The 5,929-nt window shown below is 46.2% G+C and overlaps 1 protein-coding gene across 1 annotated transcript in view; it reads left to right on the plus strand.

Annotated features, from left to right (window-relative positions):
• The window catches only part of ASXL3 (additional sex combs like 3, transcriptional regulator), a 147,003-nt gene that overhangs the window by 53,577 nt on the left and 87,497 nt on the right, over window positions 1–5,929 (plus strand). The gene's annotated exons all lie outside the window — the stretch shown is intronic.

Here is a 5,929-nt window from a genome sequence, read left to right on the forward strand (position 1 = left end):
TTCTAGGAGAGAAGTCTGTCTATAATATATATATTTTTTTTCTCCAAACAGAAGCTTTTTTTTATTAGGGATATTTTCAAATTATTTGTTTGTTAATCTTGCAAAACAAATTGTAGTTATCATGACTAGGTTTTTATAGACCTGGTTTTTCTCAGGTAAAATTACTAGTTCTATACTATTGTTTTTTGAAAGTTACCTTTTAAAAAGTTGTGGTCTCAACATTAGTACTTGGGTCTTATTCACGGTTTTTCTCCCTGCATTTATTTTCTACGGGACTTGGCATGAAAGTGCTCAATAAAAGTTTTACAACTGAATGAATAATTAATAAAAAAAAATACGCTCCTTCTAAGACCCAGCCCTCTTTTAAGATGTGACTTGATCCTAACCCGTGGCACACATGGTCGAATTCATGTGTGGCTGTGGATTTAAGGTTTTCTTGATGAGAACAGTATTAAAACTATTGTGTGTGTCAGGATTATTTCTACAGATCACTGTGTGGATGTGAGAGCATCTAGCATGACTTTTCAGAAACTTGGAAAGGGGGTCGTTGGAGGGGGAACCGGTAGAAATGAGATTGACCCCAGGAGGCCCCTCTCCCTGCCTCGGTTGCACCTTTGAACACCAGTGGCCTCAGGTAGCCTGTTACTTACTGTGCAGCCAAGTGAGACCCACGAATCCCTTTGTGGGAGTGACTGTGTTATGCAACATCCGGTCTGTTTGGTGGTTCTGTCTCCACACAGCTCCTGCTATTCCAAGTAAGCATCGCAATGTCTAAATTTGACTCTAAATTTATTTTTATTTCGGTCTGCAAAGCCTCTAAACTGCGACTGTCCTCTTACAATAAGGCGGTGAGTCAGGACAGCAGATCGGCAGTTAGCGGCAGGCCCTGCGTCTTCTACTGAGTCGCATAGGACGTTCTGTGCTTCAGTTTCCATATTTGCCCGAATGGACTCCAGGATAGTTTAAACATTGTCAAAATAGGGCTTCCGTTTTCGAAGTGAGCCCGGGGCGGAGGGGGTGGGGGGTTGGGCTAGAAAAGGTGTACATGGGGCTGGGGGGAAAGGGACATATGTAATATTTTCAGCAATGAAGATTTTTAAAAGTAAATAAATAAATTCACCTTTTTATGTGTGTGTTTCCATAATGAAAAACTGTGTTTCGCTGACCTTTCCTTCCGTGAATTCTTATTAAAAACAGTGATTGAAAGTTAGCTTTAAAAAGTGTTTAGGTAAATTTAATGGAAATCAAATGGGACACTTTAGTTTAACCAACGTTTATAGATCAACATGTATAGACCTGTAACATCCGTCTCTGAGTTGCGGAGCCTGTGGGTGGTGAGGCAGACACTTCCCCACCCGGGACTGTGGTGAATTCGGACACTAAGTTCCGAGGGAACATGATTCGGGGAGGAGTAAGCCCACCTCAGAGACCGGGGTAGTCAGGAAAGTTTTGGGGGAGGCTGGGTGAGTTGGGTCCATCAGGATGAGTTTGTCCAGTCATCTGTTGAAGGGCACTTGGGTTGTTTCCATGTGTTGGCTCTTGTCAGTAATGCTTAATGGTACATATAGACAGTGGAATACTACTCGGCCGTAACAAAGATGAAACATTGTCATTTGCAATGACATGGATCGATCTTGAGGGTATTATACTAAGGGGAATAGTCAGATAGAAAAGGGACAAGAACCATGTGATTTCACTCACATGTGAGATATAAAACAAAAAGCAACAAGTGAACCAAAAAGAAAGCACCAAACATACCTCATAGCCACAGAGAACAGAATGGTGGTCACCAGGGGAGAGGGAGGAGAGGAAGAGGGGGTCAAGTATATGGAGGCGGAGGAAACCAGACTTCTTGGTGAGGACACAATAGAGAATACAGATGTTTATTATAAAGTCGTACAGTTGAAATTTATATAATGTTATTAACCAATGTTACCTCAACAATTTTTAAAATATATTTTTATTGATTTTATAGAGGCAGGGTGGAGAGAGAGAGAGAATATCAGTGATGAGTGAGCCACGCCGGCCAGGCTTATCTCAATAAATGTAATTTTAAAAGTGAGTTTGCCAGGCAGAGAGATGGAGAAACGGTACGTGGAAGAGGCACAGTCAGAACAATTGCAGCAAATGCAGCAAGTGTATGTGTTCAGGGAATCCGGCAGGGTCTCTGGCGGCTGGATCAGAGAGGGTGGGAATGGGAGGAGGGGAGCCACCAAGATGTGAGTCTGGAAGGAGAGACAGAGTCAAGATTGCCCTCTGAGTCCGCCCTTCTTTGTATCTCAAGTTCAAGGTCAAAGGCCTCTTGCACACCTGCCAGTGGGTTAGTAATGAGATGGGAGGGAATGGCACCATCCCCTCTCCTAGCACCCACTTTAAAAGTATGAGCTCTAACCCGTATGTTCCAGCTCAGCCACGTTTTCAAGGTGAACGGGGAGTGAACAAGAGGACAGAGAGGAGCAGGCTGGAGACCGAGGACAGAGGCCGAAATCCAGGCCTGCGGGAACCCAGGCGCCGGCTTCTCCGCCTTCACGCCCTTCGCAGGATCTCCGTCACCCTCCACCTCACTCTGCTCCCAAACAGAACATACTGGAGGAGGGCTTTGGGCATCTGAGAGTGAAAGAACGGAGAAGCAGATGAGCAGCAAATACCAAGAATCCCATCAACGGCTTGAATTTAAAAGGAGCAAATTAGCTTTGCACTGTGCTTGTGGCCGGCGGAGTTTGAGCAGTCAAGCCATATGTATTCAGAAACAGGGTTCCTGTTGCTTTAGAATTGTGTTCCTCATCCGTGTGTCCACCGTGGAGGAGCAGGCAGTCCTGTGGGGCTGGAGGGATAAGACCCTGGCATGGGTGTTGTGATGGCGCCAGCGCACGGTCAGGAGAAAGCTCCCCTTCTGTCCCGAACGCCGAGGAGGCGTCCCTCTCTAAGCTGCCCGTGCGTGTGGGATAGTCACTGGATAAAACATCTGTCCGGATCCTTCAGTTTCCTGGCTCCCGGGGCAACTCCGTGTACAGGGGTTTCCCCAGGTCCTTTCTTTAGCATTCATTTTCTTTGGCTTGGATTTCAGAGGCCAAACTCAGTCCCTTAGATAAATATTCAGGCCACTGTTTAAAATAAACCCTCCGTTATTTATTTATCATGCCTGTTATTGAGAAAGCGACAAGAATAAGTCCAAGTGGAAACCATGTGTTGTGTCGGAAGATAAATCTGCGAGAACCTGCACAGTCCAAGGACACAGTGTTTTAGAGTTAGCCACCCTCCGCACATCCGTGGCACAAGAGTGATTCGTGCCAGACACGCCCAGGTCAACAGCCATGTTGTCAAGGCGTGCACGCAGGCGTACCCTTGGAACTCTAGGGACTCATTACATTGTGCCTCACCCATGTTCCTCTTTCTTTTTTCCCCTTAACACATTGTTTGCGGGTAGTTTTTATCGCGCACTAACAGGTGGCACGGGCCATTTTTGCTAACTTTTTGCGCAAATGGCAACGTTCAGTAAAATTACGATAACTTTAGTTTACGTATTTATACGTTACCCGCATTCTACCGCTAGTCTATAAAAAACGTATTAATATGTGTCCCGCGCTCTACTGCACTGGTAGAATGTATAAATACGTAAAACGTGTAAACACGTTTCCCGCATACAATGTGTTAAACGTGTTTTTTTTTAAATTATTGTTATTAATTTCAGAGAGGAAAGGAAAGGAAGAGAGAGATAGAGAAATCAATGATGAGAGGGAATCATTGATTGGCTGCCTCCTGCACGCCCCCCACTGGGGACTGAGCCCACAACCTAGGCATGTGCCCTTGATCAGAATCGAACCCGGGACCCTTTAGTCCGCAGGCTGCCGCTCTAACCACTGAGCAAAACCCGCTAGGGCAAAAGTGTTTTTAACCCAAAGGAACACTCCCTTATAGATTTTATGTTCTATTACATTTACGTTCTTTAAGATTCTAGTTTACAATGATTGTATCAGCATTTACTAATCAGGGAAAAAAGTTTGACTCAGAAAAATAGGACTAAATCCCAGAAAGAAGGGTTGGAGAAGGAAGTGCCTAGGACTTGGTAGTAAAGGAATTCTTGTAATCCTTCCCCGGGGTCTTGGAAGGTCAGATAAAGCAGACTAGAGCTGGTTTAGAGGAAAATGAATCATCTTGGGGGCTGGGGGGACTTCATAGTATTTCTTGACACTGTTTCAGTTTTATGGTCCTGCCTTCCATCTGAAGTTCTAGACCTCAAGTTGAACAAAAATCTTTCTTTGGAAACACTGTGTGCGTACATGCGAATCGCCATTAGCACCGTGAATTTAATACTGAATTCAAACCAGACTCTGCAGCGCATATGGTGATGCTGAAACGGGTGTCATGATGCAGTGGTCTCCTGAGTCGGAGAGAAATAGAGCGAGTTGAGTTGTAAGTTAGGTGTCTGTCGCCCTCAGGAAGGCAACCGCTCGCTGATGGTCTGCTGCTTATGGGAGCATCGGAAAACATAGCGGGCCCGAGGGTTTAACTACACGCACATGATGAAGCGGCTGGCGGTGTTTGATCCTGCTGCGTTGATGTTTACCTCTGAAATACTTATGAAGACTAGCATTTCCCAAGAAAACTGGTAAATTTGTTTAGATGTCCAGAAATCAGAAGCACTCTCAGATTTTCCATAAAGTCCCTAAAATCCATCAGATTATCCCTTCCAATTAACCAGTACATTTCCTTTTTTTTTTTTTTTTTGATGGAAATACTGCTCTAAGAATGCAAAAGTAATAAAACGTATTTGCTAATGCCCACTTTACGTCTGGCTAGGCTTCTGTCACACTCGTGTAGGTCTGGCCAACTGGTGGTTATTTCTCATATTTTTGAACAAGTAAGCTGTCATTTCAAGGAGGGAAGCGAGGAGCCTGTGGTTTATGCCAGCGGTGTTTTAAAATGTTTCTTAACTGGGACAGTCAGACTGTTTTGAGGAAACATTTCATTGGTGTCAAACAGAAAAGGTCACCTGATCTTTAGTTCAAGGACTTCTCGCACGATCTCCGTGGGCAAGTCCTTTTGCTACTTTAACCGCACCTTCTCCTGGGCCGGTCATTCTCGCCGACGGCTCTCGATTTTTTCTTGACGGGGCTGAGTGCATTGTCCCCTGGGCCCCAGTCACCTCCTGTGTCAGGACTGCCAGCACGGTGCAGGGAAAGCAGGCTGTTCTAGACGTTGTGTTGCGGGCATCAGCTCTTGGCATTGACGCCAGGTATTTCCAGTGGAAAAGGATGGGCCTGGCCTGGGGACCCAGCTCTGCTGTTCCCGTGGCTGTGTGACCAGGGGCCCGTGATCGAGCCTTTTCGATCCCTAGTTTTCTCTCTCTGTTTGGAGGTAATGCCTGTCCGTTGGGCACGGGAGCTGTGAGAAAGACATGAGATCACGCAGGTTAAGCGCCTGGCGTTAATAACCAACCATTATTTTATTGTCCGAAACGTGTTCCGTTTGGCTTGCTGATTGTTTTCTGTACTGAAACGAAACAATGAACTCTTCTTTCCAAACATTATCTGTGATGACCCGCATTCCATTTCTGGGCAACATGCTCCTGAGTCTGTCCAAAGCTGCTGGGTGTTCACAGCGCTGGGCCCCCGAGCGCTCCCGGGCCCGACCAGCATCGCCCCCCCTCTCCCTTGTTTTGTGTGTTTTTGACGCGAGGGTCAGCATCCTCCTGCGCTGCTCTTCCTTGGAAAATTCTCTTGGGCTAGTGTCAACCCCGTTGTCCTTAGCAAGTCACACGTTGAGCTTTTACCGCGTGTCCTTACGTTATTTTCTTCCGTCTCACTCCCTCCTGCCTCCTGCCTCTGACCCGAGCCTGCCTTCTGCCAGCTGCCATAGTGCATCCCATTGTGATTTTCCCGGTAACTCCTTCCCCGTTGGGTGCACAGGGCCGGGCCAAACTGTGCCC

This window comes from Myotis davidii, unplaced genomic scaffold (assembly GCF_000327345.1).
Source record: "Myotis davidii unplaced genomic scaffold, ASM32734v1 scaffold520, whole genome shotgun sequence".
NCBI lineage: Eukaryota > Metazoa > Chordata > Mammalia > Chiroptera > Vespertilionidae > Myotis > Myotis davidii.